Genomic DNA, 21,906 nt, shown 5'->3' with positions numbered 1-21,906 from the left:
TTGTTGAGTTTGAGCCTCCCTTCGGGCTCTTGTGCTGACAGCTCGGAGCCTGGAGTCTGCTTCGAATTCTGTGTGTGTGTGTCTCTCTCTCTCTGCCCCTCCTCCGTTCTCTCTCTCTCTCTCTCTCTCTCTCTCTCTTTGTCTCTCTCTCAAAAATAAATGAATATTTAAAAAAATGCCTCCTGGTCATACAAATTGTTTTATGATTAATTAACATTGTAAAAAAAAAAAAAAAAAAAAAAAACGTTTTTGGGGTCACCCACACTTTTTGTAATGAAAGCCTACTTATATTTTTTAAAGAGCTTGGGAATGGAATAAGCAGATGTTTACAGAAAATGAAGTCATTTTCCTGGAGGATGGCAGGACCATGTATTTTCTCAACTTTCCAAGCAATCATGAAAAATCTCAAAATGTGGGTAATCTATCATATAGAGTTTTTATGTGCATTAGCAATGCCCCATTTTCTTAAAAATGATATAATTATTTGTATGACCAAAACTGTAACCAATGATATTCTACTATTTTAATAAAATTCATTAAGAAAATGTAACTTTTATCATAATCTGTGGTTTAGGAATTTGTAAAATGGTTTCATAAGAGTTTGCCAATAATTAGATTAACATTAAGATTTTAAAATTTGAAGGTGTGTTCCATCCATTTCAAAAGTAATGAGAGGAATTAATAATGAGACTTTAAGTCTCTATACTAACACATTTTATTTCATTTTTAATTCTTTTATCAGGCATTAACTTCGTTCTGTAATACGTGCTTTGACTGCTAACGTGGAACAATCTATTTTAGTCCAGGAATTCTCAAGTATACCTCAAATAGCCAAATCTTATCTTACAAGCACTCAAGTGTTAATTGTTAGAAACTTTAATTTTTAGATATTTGGAAAACCATTCAGTCCTAAATCATTCCAAGGAATTTAGGCTAATATGGGAATAGAATATATGGGAGTCCCAGGAACTGGCCTCCAGTTGGGACTATGGCTAGGGCATGTTCTAACCAATTTTCGACTCGAGAGAGTCATAGTTCATGTTGAATACATTCGTCTCCAATATGGATGCCACACCCTACAGCCTCGGAAGGGTCTCCAGTCCTTGACCCTGTCATCTCCACACTGTCCCTCCCAGCCCACCTTTGTTTTATCTTCCTTAGCCTAATTATATCCTGTGGTCAATCATCCTGGCCATTCTGCCTGCTCTTTCAACTTGATTGTCTTTCTTCATCATATTTGCTTAGAAATACACCTAACCCTGCAATATCCACCACTTTCTATATCTTGGCTGATAAATCTCAACTCTTCCAGATGTTCAAGTCTGACGCAGCTTATTTACTTACAATACCATATTCAGTTAATAAGCAAATCCTGTCAGTTCCACCTACAAAATATGTCCAGAATGCAAATCATTTCCCCACACCTTCAATACTGTTTCTCTGGGCCAAGACAATTTCGTCTTATTCCTGGGATCTCCTAACAGCAATTTCAAGTTGATCACTCCTCCATCTCATGCCCCCAGTCAATTCTCTATACAAAAGCCAGAGTAATCCTTTTAAAAACATAATGTGGATTATGTCCCTCTCCTGCTTCACACACTATAGCTTCTCTTCTTATTCTTGGAGTAGCTTTCCCTTCCTTGCCTCATTATCTCTCAGGTCCCATCTCCCCTTCTGTGTGCTCCCATGCTCCACCAGAGCCGACCTCCTCCTGGTCCCGGTCTCCTTCCTTGCTGTTCCCAGATCGTCCTAGCAATGTTCCCCAGTGCCTCAGGGCCTTTGAACTCCGTCCTTTTGGGCTAGAATGCTATTTGCCGTGGAGATTGGATTGAACTGAGGATGGAGAAGGGCTTGTTTCTTCGCCTCCTTCAGGTCTTTAATTATCTTTAATTATCACCTTCTCTGGAGATCACTAGTGACCACAGGATTTACATTTTAACATCTCCATAACCTACTGTCCTTTTTAAATTTTTTTTCCCTCTATTGCATTTACTGTCTACCACAATGCAATCTGTTTATTTATTTATTCTATTTATTATCTTTTTCCTGTCGGAAAGCTCCTTTAGGTCATTTGTCTATTTTATTCACTGTTGATTTTTTTGGTAACTAGAACAGTGCTTAAATGTAGGTTTTGCTTAACATACGCCTGTAACATAGATGATTACTCTTCTATAGTGATTATGCTTCTTCTTAAAATTTAAGTTATTTATTCAGAAGAAAATACAGTTTTTAACCATCATAATTAGTAAAGGGTTTAGGCTCTGGAATCTTGTGTCTCCTTTTTGGCTTCACTTATTACCAGCTGCATGACCACAGAGATGATGACAATATCCACTTCACAGAGTAGTTGGAATATATTAATGGAGATCAGTGTTTTTGCAGAGTTCCTGCCCGGAATAAATACTGGTCACTGTTATCCAATGCTTTTATTAAAACGGGTTAGGTGGGCAGGTAAGTACTACTCTATGTCCTGTATGCTGTATCTCATTAAATCTGTTTGCTATTGTGTTAGACATGAAGTGCTATTGCCTCTGGGAATTCCAGAAATATCTGGACTCCTCCCGACTTCAGACTAAAGGAAGCCATGGGGGTGTTAGTGTTTTCTCTGGAGTTGCCTCATGTCAGGTGTATATATACTAGGCATACCTTAATTCTACAATGACTCATACTCACCAGTATTTATCAGAAATGTAAATGAAGAATCCTATACGTAATGATGAAAAGATAGGGGGAACCATAAGAAAAATGAAAAAGAACAAGAAACAGTCTCTGAAACTCCCATCAATCCAGATACAAGAATAAGTCCTATAGGACGTTCCAGGCTCTAGGGATCCCTAAAGCCCCCAGGGTTTGCCTTTTCCACCTGGGTGTGGGCCTGTGGCTCAGGCTGAATCACTACCCATAACGAGTCCAGCTGTTTCCATTTTCAGAGCTGAGAGACCTTCCTTGGCCTCCAGGTTGTCAAAGGTAGTCATTTGCAGTGCTTTTAAAACTATTGAAGTGACTTCTGCTTTAGAAGGCAAAAAATAAATTCCGCCCTATTGTTAGACTGTGCACCAACCTGGGAGCCCAATCCTAAATTATAAAAAGGAAAAAGTTACTCCAACTCTTCATTTAGAAACCACTCTTGCAATGGGACTCTTTTGATTTAACAGCACATTTTAACATGGAGGAAAAAGAGGAAAAATATTAAACATTATAAGAATGGCAACTTCAAAATAGTCATTGGTTATAATTAACGACTTTAGGGGGAAAAGGAGCTAAAACTCGTCTAACTCTAACAAGTTGTTTAAGATTGTTAGTAAATACATGGAAATAAATTTATTTTGGAAAGACATTCTATTACTGTTTGCAGAAGACTTTGCAAGGTAGTATGTGGTAAAGTATTTAAAGTTAAAAGTGCTAGAGATGAGTTAGATCAGATTCTGGCTTATTTCCCAGAAAATACAATATTCTATAAAGTAAAGCGTCATAATCAGTTTCTTATGCTACTCATTCAGGTGTCTCCCGTTGAACTGAAATTTAAACCAGATCTTCAAAGAGAAACCTACTTAAAATGTAAAGGAATAAGACCAGATACCAATAGTAGGTGAAAGGTTTTTCTCTGTATGTATAAGAACTTTAGATGCATGAAATTTATAACTTGCAAAGAATTAGTAGAAATATTGTATACAGTAACACAGTATTGATAAATTTACAAAATTAGTACATACTTATTAAAGGAAAAAAGGTTTCAATTTCACTCTCATAGATAACATAATTAGATAATCCTGTTCTGATTTAAAGGCTACACCAGATTAAGAAAATGCTAATCACTGTGCTAGGCGCTGACTTGTGCTTGGCAGATGTTAAAGGAATGAATGAAGAACATCTGCTGTAAACCAAGCTGATAAAGAGGTAGGCAAAGAAGATTGCGAACTAAGAAAAATGCCTGAAATGAATCGAACGTGCAGTTAGGCTCATGTTAAGGATAGTCAAATGATTTATACATTTAAAAAATTTCTTTCTTTCTTTCTTCCTTTCTCTCTCTCTCTTCCTTCCTTTCTTTTTCTTTCTTTCTTGACATCCAGCTCCAATTTATTTTCCTTTTTCTCTCTTTGGGAATCCAATGGGAGAAAACCACAAGAGGCAGGAAGGCCTCCAGCTGGGGTAGGGCGCGACGGAGCTGGAATAGGTGGCAGTCATTCCTGCCAGTCGTGACAGGCATAGGGCACCACTGTGTATCCGTCTTTGGCGCTATTCTTTCAGCTCCGGATCCTGCTGCTTCATCCAGTGAGGGAAGTAACTGCTGGCTGGTCTGGATGAGACTGGCCAGGTCCTTCTGCGAGTCCGCAAGGGGTTAGGGCCACCGGAAGCCATCTCGGACACCAACTGTTGAACTTGGGAGTTTGCTCATGAGGTTTGACGCCTTGCTCATTGAGCTCGGGTTGCATAGCACGCGGCGAAATCCAAGCTGCCGACACCTCCCGGGGGTTCGGCACCTGTCTCAGCCTCCTTCGCTGTCTTCGACTTTCTTGCACGTCTGATGTCAGGATCCAGCTCACGGGCCCTATTGCAGGAAGCAGGGACCGCGGTGTGCTTGCTTGTCTGCAGAGCACAGCGCCGCGCTCACAGAGGTGCCAGCAGCTTCAAGTTTTCTGTTTTCATCTGCTCAGTTCTTCCTTCGGTTTCGAGGCGTTCGGCCTGGGCCCAGTGTTTCCTCTGAAGGTGGGGTTCGCTCAGGGCTTTTCGGCTCCTGTGACATCTCCTTGTTGGCTTCTGCGGCTTCGGATATTTCCAGAATAGTCTGAGGGAGTGGGGGGTTGCTGTCTGCCACCATTGCGCCAAAAGCCATCTGGAGGCGCTTGGATGCACAGGAATTTACGTTCTTGTGCTTTGAAGTTTTCTGTAAAAGATACATAGAGATGAACTCATTGCTAGAAGAATTAAGGTGATGTACCCTGGAAACCTGTTTTGTTGCTACTATTACCGTTTCTTTGCTCTATAGCGTAGGTTCTTAAATGTTGTACCGCCAGGGGACCCGGACAGTGATTTTCACAGTGATTGAGGGACACTACCAGCATTTGGCAGCTGACAGCCAAGGGTGATAGCCATACTGCAATACAAGAACCATTTGGCACAAAGACGAATTTCTCATAACTTTGAAATACCTACTTCACATTCATAGAATTGAAATGCCTATTTATAATTATCGGAACCTAGAATCCCACTGTTTTTTATAAGTAAAGACAAAAGTATTGGGTGCATGTTTTTAAATATACTAGATTTTCTAGGAATACAACTGCAGTGTAAATGGAAGTTTCAGTTTGTTTATTTATTTGCATTTATTACCAGGGCTGTAATACCAAAATACGCTGGGAATTTCACCATCTTTTTAGTCAAGGTCTAGACTGGAATTAGTCCTAGTGGCCTTCTTCCTAATTTTGTTCCTGAGAGCCTCCTTCCCTGTTAGGAGGTGAGGAATATTGACCTGAGTTAAAGAACTTTTCTCCCTAAGGTTTATAGAAAAGCTGCTGTAAAGCGGCCACCCCAGGCAACCTTTCTCTGGTTTTGTTAAACCTAAAAGGACAAAGGGACCTCCCAAGAAGAAGTAATCGCAAACTCATCCTCCCCATACCAGCCTAAGGGAAAAGGAAGCAATTTAGAAAGAGAGGAGAATCCAAACAGAGAGCACTCCACACCACAGAGCTTGTAACCCCTTAGTTCTTCCCTGGAAATGCTCTTCCAGCACAATGGTCCACTTTGTCCCTCTATCAATACTGAGAAAGAGAGGCTTAGAGCTACTCCTATGGTGTATGGCCGATACTTACAATAATTCTCTAGAGCTATTTTAAACTATTTTAAAAATCACAGGCTGCTTTAGCCTGTGGGCTATAATTTCATGACCTCTATTCTACAGTACAGTAATCTTCTATAAGGTGTGTGTGTGTGTGTGTGTGTGTGTGTGTGGGTGGGTGGGTGGTGTGTGGGTGTGTGTGTGTTTTAATGCAGGAATAATAGAAGATTTCAGAAGTGAAATGTAGAATTGCAAACAGAATGGATCTGGTCTCAAACACCTGGAAATCACAGTGAAGACAATAACAGAAGACAATAAAATAAGACCATCATGAAAAGTGAAAGAAATGTCCTTTATTATGCATGTAAGACATGCTAGTAGAGTATATTGAAAATTGAAAAGGAGAAATTTAAAATTATGGAGATGATTTCTTTTAGAGAGAGACACTGTTAAACTCTATTTAGCAAGATATTTTGCACATGTACAAATATTACTTTATATACAATGTTACATTCTAATTTTCTCACCCAGTGTTATTTCATAAACTTTCCTTTGGGTTAATTTTTTTTGTACGTGTTATTAAACAGGCTTCCAAAAACAGGATTTTAAACATCTACCTAAAATTCTAACATAAAGCTGTGTCACATCTTATTAGACCTCGTTACCTTGACAGAGCAGTGGGAAAAAAAAAAGAAAGGATAAGTGAAAGTTCAGAGAATGAGTAATGATTACTCAGTTTAACACATAAAACCTAAAAAAAGAGTGGCTGCAGGCATACCTAATTATAGATTTCAGAAGATGACTAAGGGCATCATCTGAAGAAGCACCTCAAGGGAGAGGGCGGGTACTTTTATATACGAAGGGGAGACACCTGGGTGTATTTTGCATCGTAAAGTTAATGATTATTTAGAAAAGTATTTTTTAAAAAATAGCCATAAGGTGTTTGAAAAGTGTTAATTCTTCTGGATACATTCCTGAAAAAGAAATGGAGGTTCTACATACCTAGACAAAAGAGAGCATGTTCAAAACTGCTGTAATTATAATTTAAGATGATGAGGAGTTCCTGAACTGTGGTTAATATACTCGTTGTACATTGCCTACATGGATGAATGGATGGATGGATGGATGGATAGATGATAGATAGATAGATAGATAGATAGATAGATAAAGTGAATACGATGGTTCCTCCTGCTTGAAAATAACAAAAAACTTTATAGCCATGTTATAACAAAGATTGTATGTCAAATACAAAAACATTGAAATGAATTCTGTAGTTGTGTTGGCCTCTTGCAGGAAAATCGTACCATCTACAATTGCGACTGTCCCCTACTTATTGTTAGGAGTAAAAACATATCACACCAACATTTCTTATTATTAGAAAAGTAACTTATTGTCTTCCAATATAGAAATGAAAAAGACCAGAATAGAATCTTAGTTAAAATGTAATCATTTAAAAATTTTAAATTCCAAAAATGTAATTTTTTATAAGATTAACAAATTGTAAACATTTGTTTTCATCTAACTAGGCATAAGCATTTCTCCAAAGCTTGTTTTAAATTTCCCAAATTTATTGAGAGACCGTGTTTGTGTGCATACATATGTGTAATATCATCTGCTACTTAACGTAAAGCTATTCTTGGTATTCTGTGAGAATTGCCTTATGTAAACACTGGGTAAGCTGACACTCTACAATTGTGTTTAAGGTACAATTATGAATACTTTTATAAAAAAGTGGCCTCAAAGTGTTATTGTATTTATGAAAACAGTACATTGTTATGTCAGATGTAACTTTGGTCACAACTTGATTGGAGTCTGCTAACAGAAGACAACAGCAAACCACCCTCGCTGAAATACAGACAGTCTTGAATAGAGGCAGTCTCAAAAAAATTATAAAAATAGCCAAAGTGAATATGACCAAACTGTTTTTTTTGCATGTATAGATCTTAAAATTACCTTTTTATTATACCTCTTTTTTCCAAAAGATTACTAATAACTGATTGGAAGCCCTTTAAAATGGAAAGTGCCTCTCAAATGGTAAATTATTGCAAAACAGCTGCTTAAAGAATAGGATGAATGTCAAATAAGAGATAACTCACATAATTTGAAATGGACATTTATAATTTCCCCTTAAGTACGATGTGCCTCTCTTGACTCAGGGTGCATTTCTATCTTATATGTGATGTAACTGTGGAATATGGCAATAGAGTGTGGCGAAGGTGAAGGGACGTACATGTCTATACGTATTGATTGTGTGACTATCTTATATGAGATTGTACTGGCCATTTTGTTGGAGTGTCTTTTTCCTTCACTCACTTTGAGGATGCTAGTGATGATGTTGAAGAATCCCACATGATGACAATTTATAGGACTTGAGGACAGCCTTCAGGGACAACCTGTAAGAGACTGAAGCCCTTATTCCAATGTCAAAAGAAGCTGAATTCTACCAACAACCTGAGTTAATTTGGAAGTCAATCCTTCCCTTAGTCTAGGATGAGACCTCAGCTCTGACAGAAACTAGGATGGCAACCTTGGGAGAATTTAAGTGGAGAAAACAGGTAAGCCATGCCTGACTCCTCCCACAGAAACTATGAGATAACAAATGTGTTCTCGAACCTTGAGTTTGTGATAATATTATTCCTCAGCAATAGATAATATACTTATCTGGAAAAAAAATGGTTAATGTCTCATTATTTCTAAGGTTGTTGTGAAAAGAATATTGATAATGATTTTTTTTAAAGATATGCTCAAAGCATTCTTTTATTGAGAATTAAATGTTTGTAAATTAGGCAGTTGAAAAGAAGTAAGTCTCTTTTTTAAGTTTATGTATTTATTTTGAGATGGGGAGGGGCAAAGAGAGAGAGTGGGAGAGAGAGAACCGCAAGCAGACTCTGTGCTGTCGGCACAGAGCCCTATGCGGGACTCAACCCCACAAACCATGAGATCATGGCCTGAGCTGAAAGCAGGAGTCAAAGGCTTAACCAACTGAGCCACCCAAGCACCCCCAAAAAGTAGGTCTTTAAATGGACAGAAGGAAATGTTTATAGAACATGTTGAATCTTGATGTAAGAGTTATATGTTCTTGGTTTCTTCATTTTTGTTCTTTCTTAATTAATTAATTAATTAATTAATTATTTTTTAAATGAGAACTGAAAAAGGAGTAGGGATTTAGTGACATGGAGAACATTACTCACCTATTTTGGTGATATGGTAGGAGGGGTGGCCTGACTATAGGTAAATTGAAAAGAAAGATGAAGAATAAAAAAGATTAAAGGGCATTAAAAAAAAGTGTTATAGGAAAGAGGATAATGTGCAGATAGTACTGGGGATGTGGTTTTAGAAGGAAGATGGTTGTTGTTGTTGTTGTTGCTGTTTTAAGATGGAGAGAATTGAGGATACTCAAACATTTACTTTCAGAGCAATTGAAAGAGAAAGAGAAACGATGGACAGGTAAAGCTCATAAAAGGCTGAAGGAAAGAGAGTCCAATGTACAGTTGGAGATGCTAATGGCAGGTGAAGGACACCACATGTAATTTAACCAGACAGAAGAAAGATAAAGTATGTGAGGCAAGTTTCTAGTTTTTTCTATGAAACAGTCATCCAGATATCTGCTATGACTGAGGGAGATTGGAGGAGGGTGGGATGGATTACACATTTGAGAAGAAAATCTTTGCAAAAAAGTGCTGAGAAGAGTGGAACCATGAGTTTACTAGTAAAACTTGCTGAGATCGCCAGGGAGAATGAAAAGTCCAGCTGAGTTAGTGTTTGCATCTTTTTTTGTTTATTTATATACTTTTGAAAGAGAGAGAGCGAGACAGCAGGGGAGGGACAGAGAGAGAGGGATACAGAGAATCCCAAGCAGACCCCACGCGGTCAGTGCAGAGCCCTACAGGACGCTCGAACTCACAAACCGTGAGATCATGACCTGCGCTGATATCAAGAGTTGGACGCTTAACTGACTGAGTCACCCAGGTCCCCAGTGTTTGCATCTTCAATGTAACATCTTTCCTCCCTGCCATAACTTTCTGTAGTAGTGCCTAGCTACTTTGAGTTTAGTCATGGAGAAAACAGGTAATCGGGTTAACCGAAAGTTGGGGTTTTGCCAAATGGCTGAAGAATAAAAAAGAGGTGTAATCTAAAAGTCCTCTTGAGATAGATAGCAGGGGATGTAGACCTCCTGTCTTTGTACAGCCTGCAGCTAAAAAAGTTTCCATTTTTAAATAGTTGAAAAGATATCAAAGGTGTGTAATATTTTAAGACATGTAAAAATTGTAAGAAACTCAAGCTGCAGTGTCCATAAAAAAAGCTTTTTGTTGTGAACACTGCCATACCCATTTGTTTACATATTGTCTGCGGCTGATTTTGCACTTACAATGGCAGGGTTGAGTGGTTGTGACAAAGAGCCTGTGCATACAAAACCTGAAATACTTGCTGTCTGTCTCCTGAGATAGAAAATGCAGGATTAGAAGGATTAGAAATCAAAGGACTGAGAAACTAAAATTGTGGCAGAGTTTTGTCCAGGGGATGGTTATAGAATTAATGCTTTTGGAAACAGAGCAATTTTATAGTACAAATGTCCAGATTGTAACCATGAGATTGAAACCTAGAGAGAGGCTAATCATTGGTGATTAGAAGGTCAAGGGATTTAAAGTGTTTTTGGACAAGTCTATTATTTAAATACTGAAATCATTTAGGATGCATGAGCTAGGTGTCATAGTCATTGCTGAAAGATTGGAGGTATTAGGAGGTGGCAGGCAGAGAGTGGTTAGTTCAAAAAAGAATAAGCTCCAAAATTACAGAGTTCTTTCAAAGGAGAGTGAGTACTTGCCTTTGAGAAGGATGGGTATTGAACATGATGTACTCTGAGACTGTAGACCAGAGCGGTGGGAAACCCTCATTGTCCTGTTGTAGGGAGGCAGAGGTGAACTTTAAAGCCCTGCTCTCAAGAAAGCAAGGTCTTGGTCACTCAGTGCTGAAAGGTACAAAAGTTTATTTTTAGACAAAATATTCTTTATATGAGGACTATATGTTCATGGCAAAAATAGTTTTAAATGACCGTTTCACTTTATATCCAGAATACAGCATGATGATTTAAGATGTTTTTCTTTTCAAAATTTCTTCTGTATTATTAGGGTTATCTTCAATGAGTATATTCTAAAAAATTTATAAGTCAAAAATTTATACAAGTGTTTTAATTATCAATGGTTAAACTGTTATATTAAGGTATAATTGACAGGCAACAAAATACACATATTTAATATGTCCAGTTTGATAAGTTTTGACACATGGACACATATAGTCATGAAACCATCACTATAAATCAAGGTAGTGAATATATCCATTGCCCCCAAAAGTCTTTATGTCTAATCATCTATTTCTGCGAATAATAAAACTTTCCCTATGATGTGCCTGGGCCTGGGTGGCTCAGTTGGTTAAGTGGCCGCCTCTTGATTTCAGCTCAGGTCATGATCTCACGGTTTGTTTGTGAGTTCGAGCCCCGCATGGGGTTCTGTGCTCACAGTGAGGAGCTTGTTCCCAATCTTCTGTATCCCTCTCTCTGCCCTCCCCTTCAAAAATAAATAAATGTTAAAAAAATTTAAAAAAAAACTTTACCCAATTTTAAAGTATACGGTATATTTCATTCATTTGTTCTTTCACTCTTCAGTAATGAGTAAATTGACATGAATACATTGAGATGAGTTTTTATGCCAGGCTTCTAATGGTATATATAATATGGTGTATACATAATGGCTTATATAATGCCAGATAATCTAAGAATATACATATTATCAAAAACAAATATTCCATTTTCCCAAAGTGTAAGTAATATATATTTTTTTAAAAATCTCCATGGGTGCCTGGGTGGCTCAGTCAGTTAAGTGTCTGACTTTGACTCAGGTCATGATCTCATGGTTTGTGACTTCCAGACCCACGTTGGGCTGTGTGCTGACAACTCAGAGCCTGGAGCCTGCTTTGGATCTGTGTCTCCCTCTCTCTGCCCCTCCCCTGCTTACCCTCTGTCCCTATCTCTTTCAAATTAAATAAACATTAAAAAAAAATGTTTTTAAATAAAAATCTCCTTATTAGTGTATTTTTTATAAAGAAACAAATCCCTCAAATAAATGAAATTACTCTATGGTGCAGATTTTATACAATATTTTGCTCTGAAGATTTAATTATTCAGCATAGTTTTCAAAAGCATTTTATACTCCTTTAGATTCTGACCTTGTTGAAAATGTGTTAAAGACGACTATTCCAATATCGATTGTGGGATTTGAGCTCTTTTTTATTCTGAGAGACTAGATTGTCTTTCTGCAAAGGTCATTCATTTCATTAATGGGAATGGAGAGGTATTGGGTTGCCTCATACCTACATCTCTTCAACAATACACAGGAGGCATTCTATATCTACAGTAGTGCCTCTGAATATTTAGAACATTAGAAATGACACAAGAGCCAAGTTATTTAAATCTTGAAAAATCAATCATCCTTTTTGTAATGTTATTTCCAGAAGTACCTAATAAGAGATAGTTCTTAATAAAAAAAAATATTTTAACCCATTGTTCAAATGCTAGCAATAATTTAAAAAAAAAAAAAAAACATATTTATAGACCTTTATGCAGATCTTTTCATACCCCCAAAATTGAAATGGAACTTATTTAAATATTTTAAGGTGCTAATGTTAGTACAAAAACAATATCGAAAATTATAGCATTTTTTGTGTTAAAGCTTTAAATATAATTATATCGGTTTCAAAACACTTATTCATTTTGTTTGTCTCTATTACAGATCCTAGAAAATAATGCTCAGTAAAAGGTAATAAGGGCAGCCAGCCACACGGGATTAAAGCAGGGTTCAAAATATGCCTTTTTACCCTAAATACTGGTCTGAAAAAAATTCTTCTGTCATATCACGCTAGATATTTATAGACGGCTGAAATATAAGAAATTAGTTGTTTAACATTATAAATTATAATTATGCTTAGCATTTATTTCTTAGTAATTACAACTTTTTAACCTTTGGCTTGTAATACAAATGTAGAGTTAGTATGGTATATGACTTGGATTTTTGAGGGAAAAGCTTTATACACAGAGGAAATTGCAAGTACAAAGGCTATGAGATGGGAGTGTGCTTAGCCAGGCTGAGAACTGTCAAAAAAAAGTTAGTCTGATTGCAGGGGTGTGAGAAGAGGAATGATAGATAAGGTAGAAGACGTAGCAGGGGCCAGACCCGGAACAACCTCACAGACCACTTATAAGGATTTGACTTTTACTCTTGTTGATATGGATTGGAAAAACGTTGGTGGGAAGATACCTAGACCTTTCCAATTACTGAGATGGGGGTAGTAGGTTTGCAGACTGAAGGGGCAAAGAGCAAGTCAGAAACCAAAAATTCTGCTTTGAGCATGTTTATTAAACATCCAAGTGGAAATATCTAGAAGGTAATTAGATTACAAATCTATTTGAGTGTACTGAAGGGGTTCAGGGTTTTTGTTTTGTTTTTGTTTCTGTTTTTATGTGAATTTAGCATCCTCAGTGAACAGATTTTGTGAAAAGCCATGGTCTTGGATGAGATTACTAGAGGATGTACCAGTAAGTGTTCAGTGGAAGAAGTAGGACCTTTTAGGAGGTATGTATGGATTTGTTACAGGGATTTAACCCTACACATTTGCCGAAGCTTGTTAATAGGTCTTTGTAAGGCTGGTATCTTCATAGCTGAGACTAGAATTTGAAGTACAGTGGGCAGGCAGAAGAGAAGTAGAGGCAAATAACAAGCTGGAACCAAATAAGAACTTGAATCCAGCGAAGATGGGCTGAACTCAGTGTCCACACTTGTTGCTTCTGACCATGATGTGGGTGTCTGGAAGAAGCCAAGCCTCTTAGTTATGGTGATGAAGATACACCCTTGACCTTGGAGACAGAAAACCTGAAGGAGTTTCTTGGGAAGGTGGAGTAGTTGCATATAAAAGACAATATGTGTGTTACAAAATGATTGCTGTTTTTTTTGTTTGGTTGGTTGGTTGTTTTTTGTTGTTGTTTTGGGTTTTTTTGTTTGTTTTTTCCACCCTGCAAATTTCCCAAGAGTTTCCTGTATGGCCCCGCCTAACTGGAAATAGACAAAAAGGGAATTCTGGGAGAGGTAATTCAGCTTAGCCAAATCCACATGTGGCAAATGCACCACACGAGGTGAATATAGGTACAGAAGAGATGAGGTGGTAGGTCTAAATCCTATAGGACTTAAAAATTTAGAGGTCAGGAATATGAGGGTTTCCAGGAAGTATCCTTAAATGCAAAGGGCATGCCCTTCATTAATTCCTACTTAGTTTTGGCTGCAAAGAGGTGTGAGTCCCAGATCTTAGACTCTGAGATGGAGACCACCTATTGAGGATGGATAAACAATAAGATCCTGTTCATTGTTCTGAAACACCAGCCCTAGACACACCCCTGGACCATGTTTAAAAGAGAAGTCAGATTTGTCATATTTAAACCACTGTCATTTGGGGTTTTTTCTGCTGCCTGCAACAAAACCTAATTCAAACTCATAGGATACATTCAAGAGAAAATGAGAGGTGAACAAATAAAGACAAAGTATAGGTAATATTTTGACAGAATTTAACTATAACTTTGAACTCAGAAATGGATCTCCAGCTGGAGGATAAGTAAGGGTAGGGGGAGATTTATTTTTATGGTGGGAAATGTTACTACATTTTTTATGAGGTTGGGGATTATGCAACAGAGAGAAATTATTTGATCCTATAGAAAATAATTAAATTGATGCAAGGAATTATGAACTGAATAATAGAAATAACAGAAAATTCTAGGAAAAACATTTAGTTTACTTGATTGCTTATCAAGACTAGGGAAATTATATTTGCATTATTCTCATACATACACTAATATTGCTGTAGTTAAAAACAATATTCTGGAAATTGAAGCAAATTTGCATAATTTTTAAAATTTTTTAAATGTTTTTATTTTTGAGAGAGAGAGAAAGAGAGAGAGACTGAGCACGAGCAAGGGAGGGGCAGAGAGAGAAGGAGACACAGAATCCAAAGCAGGCTTCAGGCTCTGAGCTGTCAGCACAGAGCCCAATGCAGGGCTCACAGCTCATGAACCACGAGATCATGACCTGAGCTGAAGTTGGACACAACCGACTGAGCCACCCAGGCGCCCTAACCAGGTAATCAGAAAGAAATAGTTGGTATATCATGTTCTTAATGCTGTAAAAATTACTTCATTGAAAATAATTGGTAAAGCAGACTTTTTATTTGAAAACTTACATCACTCAATGAATCTCTAATTCAATTTTCACCTTTATTTTTAACACACATTGTTGTTTCTTTTATTTTAGTCCAAGATACAGTTTACCAGGCTTACTGTAAGAATATGTTGCACCAATTAGCTTTAATGTTTAGCTATTAAAATTTCATTCAAGGATGCCTGGGTGGCTCAATTGGTTAAGCATCTGACTTCGGCTCAGGTCGTCATCTCGCAGTTCGTGAGTTTGGGCCCCTTGTTGGGCTTGCTGCTGTCAGCAGAGTGCCCGCTTTGGATCTTCTGTCCCCCTCTCTCTCTGCCCCTATTTCTCTCAAAAATAAACATTAAGAAAGTAAAATAAATAAAATTTTATTCAAAGTGTACAGTTTTTATTAAAATTCCACTTTTATACTTTTCCTTACAATGGTAAATGATCCATCGTCATCATTAGGCAACTTATTAAAATTCCCCTGTAATTGATTTTAGGCATAGCTCTATGCACATACACTAATTTATCCTTGGAAAAAATGCTAATTTCTTAGTCTTATCTAATACAAAGTGAAATCCTAGCTTGAAATATTCTTTCTGTTTAGATCTCTGGGGGAAGGCGGGTTTGCTTGTTTTGGTCAGCAAGCAGAGTGAGGTTGGAGTGTAGAGCCGTTGATATTTTCTGTTCATATTTTTGCATAACTGATTACTATTACACACATGAGAGTATATAAAGAAAAGATATTTGTATGCAATTATAATATTATCCCATAGTAATTGTAATGTTAGAGATGCTTTAGGTATGAGGCACCATAGTCATAAAATCAGGAATGATTAAATTTAGAGTTCTACAAACTGAAATTTTCTACTGAGTTTGCTAAATTCTAACCAATATGTCTTCACAGTACATATTTTCCTATTTATTACCTTTTTTCTGACACATTTATGGTCATCTCTTCAAAATTCAAAGCCTTTTCGTAAATATTTTCTGAAGTCTTAATGTTTCTTAAATGTTCTCCAAGAAAACTTAGATTATTTTCCCTTAACTGGCAAGACCCATTTTTATCAGTCATGAAAAGTGGCTATGCTCAGAATATAAAGGGTCACATTATCACTGGATAAAGCACATCCTTTTATTTTGTAAGAGGGAACCAATTGCGAGCAGGAGCAGGTTTGTAAAGTAGTTTCATTTACAAATGAAAACATGTAGTACCAGTCTTGGCCTCCACATGGTGCTGGTGTTATGTCCTGGGAGATCTCGGCCCAAACTACCTGGTAATGCAAAATAACCACTCCTACTGCCCATCAAAACTAATCACAGTAATGAAACAACTGATTCAAATAAAAAGGCGCTATACCTGAAATTTTGCCTTATGTAAAAGCTGGCTTGTGCACAATAATAATTTTGCCAAGTCACTTGTGGAAATTATAGTGAAGCTAAATAAAAACGACATGAAATGATGAGTTTAGAGATTCTTGTTTCATCTTTGGGGATCTCACGAATGGGCTCAACATCACTTTTTCTTTTTATCTATGTATTGTTTTCTCTCTTCTGTAGATGGCTACTTGGAATGGTGTTAAGGAAAGGAGATGCTTGGAAAAGAGATTTTGTAGGATTTCTGCCAGGTTTTTTCTCTTTCGTCATTGTGATTCCTTTGAACTCTAAAAGTCACTTTCATAGCCAAAATCTGATTTATTTTGAATATTTTGATTTTCTGTCAGATTCTTCACAACTTTAAAGTTAGTGTTTTGTTTCCATTTATTTTAATGTGAAACAGGTATATACATTGAGTTGATGGCATAAAGTTTTTTATCCATTTGCCAACTGTATGACAATTGAAGATACTATAAAATATTATAAAACATTTGGCCTTTTTGTTCAGGTTCTTGCCAGCTGACTAAGGCATAATTGCACTGGCTTCATCTAATTCCTTCCTATTCTTCTTTCATAATGGGACCCAACTGTTTTCTTCACTCAGGCTTACATATCGGTCATTCAGTCAAGAGAAAGTGGACAATTAAAGAAATTATTCAAATAATTAACAGAAAGAAACTGATTTTGGGTCTCTATATTAAGCCATATAACATGTCTTTTATCATTTATTTCACCCATTTAAATATTTATTGAGTAAATTACTTCATGCCAACTGGTTTGGGTCTGGCTTTAGCAGTGATAGTTAAAAAACAATGCAGAGCACAGAGAAAATGAAAGAGGACTTAAGAATTGAAACTAAGAAAATATGTTTTAAAATTATACTGAATTATCAATTCAATTCCATTGAATTACTGTTATTATCACTTTCTTCCCTTCTTTCTTTCTTTCCCTCCTTTTTTAAAAAAAGTAAATAATCCAGGAACTGACCTTGAAAAAATTAGATCACTTCTTGCCTGGAAGACAAATAAATGGTCTTAAAAATATAAAATGGTCTTAAATTCTAGAATGAGATTACAGATGCCAGTGGAGGGATAACTTATTTACTGTAGTTTATGACATAATTATTATTGGTTTCATACTGAGTCCATTTCTTAACAGGACTGAGTATAAAGCGTTGCCTTTGTTTTAGGTACATTAGTGGTAATGTCGTTTGAAAATGTTGGACTCTCTTGGACAAAATCATATAAACATCAGTAACTATTTGTAAGTGATTTATTACCCTTAAATACTTTGTTGGAAATGTTGTTCTCCTGGAATTGCAACTAAAAATATGTGTGTGTGCACATATATGCATACATATTTCCAGAAATAAGAATAACTATTATTACCTGGCAATTTTTTTAAAATACCTATTTATTACACAATTATTATACTTTTCAATATAGAATAAAGAATATTATTAGGAATAAAAGCTATTTGCTTAGTTCCCTTGCAGATTTAGTCTTCAATAATTCTGCCCGCTATATTATTTAGCTCCAGGGTGTGCCTAATTACCAAGGTAAGAAGACAAAGCTAACAGCCTACAAGAGTTAGATCTAGACAACTAAAACATGAGTACATTTGTGCAGCTGGACACTGGAAGCAGAATGAACAGAGTGTGCTGTGCCATCTGCGACAACCTCAGGGGGAGAGTTTCATCCGGTGAGTTCGGTGACAGAGGCTTGTGTCACCTGAAGCACCAACTGCCTTGACTTTATACTCTAATACTCTACCTAGGTCATTATTAACTTATTAAAGGTAAGTTCCTTCTAGTGTAATGATTTGGAAGAGTCACTATGCAGTCTTATCTAAATAATATTTTCCAAGAAGACAAATAAAATGGTTGGAGCACAGGTCCTAGAGTCTGGGTTTGAAGTGGTGGGTCTGTCACTTACCATCTTTCACTTCAGGCAAATTACTTGACATCTGTATCCTAGATTCTTATGCGTAAACGACAGTAAAGACGGTTTCTATGGCATGGGGCTGTTGTCTGGATTAAATTGGATTATATATGAATGTGCCTTACAAGGTGCCTAGCATACATAGAACAACAAATTAACATTATTAAATTATATTACTAATTTTATTCCATTAATGGAATCAGTTGGAAGTACTGTGCTAGATGGTGCAGATACCAGTCACATATTACTAACAATCCCTCATTGGTGCCACCAGTTACTCACCAATGTATGTTACAACAGACATAAACCAATAAATTATGATATATTCGAGAAGTTTCTGTTACATTTTTTTAAAGCACCTGATTGGAGCTCGACCTTTTTAAAGAATTCTCTGTAACTCATAAGGAAGAATATAGGAAAACCTCTCAGGACCAACACATTAAAGGATTTTCAGGGCACCTGGGTGGCTCAGTTAGTTAAGCATATAACTCTTGGTTTTGTGCAGGTCATGGTCTCAGGGTTCGTGAGTTTGAGCCCCGAGTCGGGGTCTGCTCACTGACCGATCACAGAGCTTGCTTGGGATTCTCCCTCTCTTCCTCTCTCTTTACCCCTCCCCCACTCGTGCTCTCTCTCTTTCTCAAAATAAATAAATAAAAATGAAAATAAAAAAATAAAGGATTTCAGAGTTAATGGCAAACACAATTTTATTTTGTCATAAAGAGGGCACGAGGAACATTGCTACTCTTTGATTAAAATCACTTAAAAGCTGATACTCGACTCACAATGCTTATCCTGCTTTTCTTTACTATCAAAGACCTAAAACAAAATTAGAATAAACCTAGTGTAAGTCAGAAACAAAGAATTCAAAATTTTATAAAATATAATTTTTGTTCAAATTTTGAGGGTTTTTTTTTTGAATAGCTGATCAATATAGAAAGATAAAAAGCCAGTGTATTGAATTGTTAGCTATCTAAATGATGATGTAAGAAATGGCATCAACCAAACCTCTTGCAGGCAAGTGACTGGAATGGATCCTGGATGGGACTCATTGATGGGATGTCATTCTTTGTACTACTCTTGACGATGTACAAGATAATGTACTTGTCAATTTTTTCCAATCTTCTTGAATCACTGAATGTGGGAAACAGTCAATCCAGACTTCTGGAACTCTCACAGAGTGTGTGATATAGGGTATCTAGACTGACTAACCAGTGAATGTATCAGGGATCTTGGCCTGTAAAACCCAGTAATTGTGATGGTGGCAGCTTCAGCAGCAGCAGGTCATATTGGTGGGACATTTGAGATGCTCCAGATAGCAGCGTTAGCCAGAGTGGAGGATTAAGAAACCTCAAGTGCCCTGACCACCATCAAGAAAGTTTATCTTTAGTTCCTAAAAGACTCATCATCCTCTCTATTGTGATATGTTGATGTATTAATGATTTTAATCATAATGTTCTTGAGATGTGCTATTTGTTCGCCTATAAATACTGTTTATGGCATCATTTATGTGTACAGAGTTCAAGGGGAGAAGCTCAGGGCATATCCCACTTTATTCTAAAAGTGACATGGGACTCACTTTATATCTTAGTCCTCAGTATGCACATCTCTTACTGGCTATACATAAGTAAGTTCTGCTGAAGTAAGTCTTAGTGACAGATAGGAAAGAATGCAGCATCATTGACTTATTGATGCTCTGTGTTCACCCAAGAGGATGTTTCCCAAAGCACAGTAGGTAAAGTGTGTGCATTTAGTTAGGAGAGGCTATGTTATGCAACGGTAACAAACCAAGTAGAGTAACGTAACCTATGTTTAGTTCATGTTCATATAAGATCTGCAAATACTATGCTCTTAGGATAAAAATGGTGAAAGTAGCAAACAGATGTCTAATGTTTTAATAGCACTGACCTAAGAGGAATCACTGTAAAACTTAAATTTTAGTAGGTACAACTTTAGACAAACTGGGAATATTAGGTGGGATGTAGGAATGTGTTCTTTTCTCACATACCCTGTGTGATTCAGCCACAGATTGTCTGGGACCACAGACTGGGAAAGCTTATTTCAGAGGCCAGTTGGTCTTTGACTATTAAGTGGAGAACCAGTGAGAGAATCCACTATGGAACTCCTCATGAGTACTCAATCCCCCCCCACCCCCTTTCTCCCTCACTATCTCATTGTGTGACCCTAGCAACAATGGGTTAAGGGTTTGGAATGAGACATTTGGCCTGGCAGGCAATACCTGCAGAATTGCCATTTCCCTTCTTACCTGGTCTTCCATGTTGTCTAAGGCTCTTCAAACTGGCAGCCTAGCTCTTCTCATCAAATACAATAATACCAGCAGATACTGTTGCTAGTCCCAGAGCTCTTGGGCTCACTGAAGCTATTCACTCACCATTGGTGGCAAATCAGTTTTGTATTTTAATTTTTTTTTTCTATTTCCGTGTTTCCCAAGGGTACCTAGAAATCTCTCCCATGAAGGCTGGCTTACCATGATGTCCTGATTTGAATATAATGGTCTGGGTTCATATGTGATTATTAACAGAAGACTCTTTTACCCTTAAAACATTTCTTATTTGGATGATAAATAATAAGGTTACTCTGCCCCGGAGGGTTCTTCCTGTTTTATTTTATGAGGCAAATGATGGATTTGTTCTCAAAGACTCTTCATTCCATTGATAAAACCACATGGGAGCAGCCGAGGCAATGGTTAGTTCTGGATGTTTAGTATTTTTAATAGTCTTTTTTTAATTTTGGCATCATCTTTAGATTATAGACTAGAAAGAAAGGTAGAAGGACACACAGAGGAGTTAAAGGGAATAAGCAATGACATTCATTGATAACCGAAGGATAAACCAGAGCACATTTTGAGAAATCCACAGGAGTTCGTTATTCTGGCACGTACTTCAAAATACCCTAACGTAATCTGAAGGATGGTAACACTGAAGATGAATCTTTGCATGTAGCTTGTACTTATGTAATTTACATTCATAACATTTATTGTCTCAAGGACATTAATGATATGAATTTCATATCCTAATGAAATTGTTATAATGCCTTACCTTGCCTCAGCTCCATCATAGAGTTAGAACGGGCACTGCACAATCTTGTGTGGAAAATCAGTTGTATAAGACTAACCATGTATTTGTAATAAAAGTTATACACACTACTTTTACTTTTCCTGGAATCCCACCATTAGATAACACATATAAAAGCTGTTATTTACTTCCTAGTTACTTCAGTTCTGGAAGAGAGTAAAAGAGGATTCCAGAGGTACATTATATCACCCTTAGAGTTACCTTTAGGTCTGTGGCTCATCAGACTGGCTTTTAAAATATGCATGTGCCTACAGAGACCACCCCAGGTTAAAAGTCTCTAAATACTTCATGTTGCTCTACTGTTAAATAATGTTTAGAGTTTGTTATCTTTTGTAGCCCTTGGAAATCTAATTATTTATAATATCCAGTGACATTTACATTTTACTAAATATACTCTGCTTGTAATAGTACATGTCATGGTTAGGAAAATGGGTAGATAACGCCTGGTTCTACATTTGCTTGTATCGCAAAGTATCAGGGTA

This window comes from Panthera onca, chromosome A2 (genome assembly GCF_046562875.1).
Source record: "Panthera onca isolate mPanOnc1 chromosome A2, mPanOnc1 haplotype 2, whole genome shotgun sequence".
NCBI classification, from domain to species: Eukaryota; Metazoa; Chordata; class Mammalia; order Carnivora; family Felidae; genus Panthera; species Panthera onca.
This window is presented reverse-complemented; position numbering follows the sequence as displayed.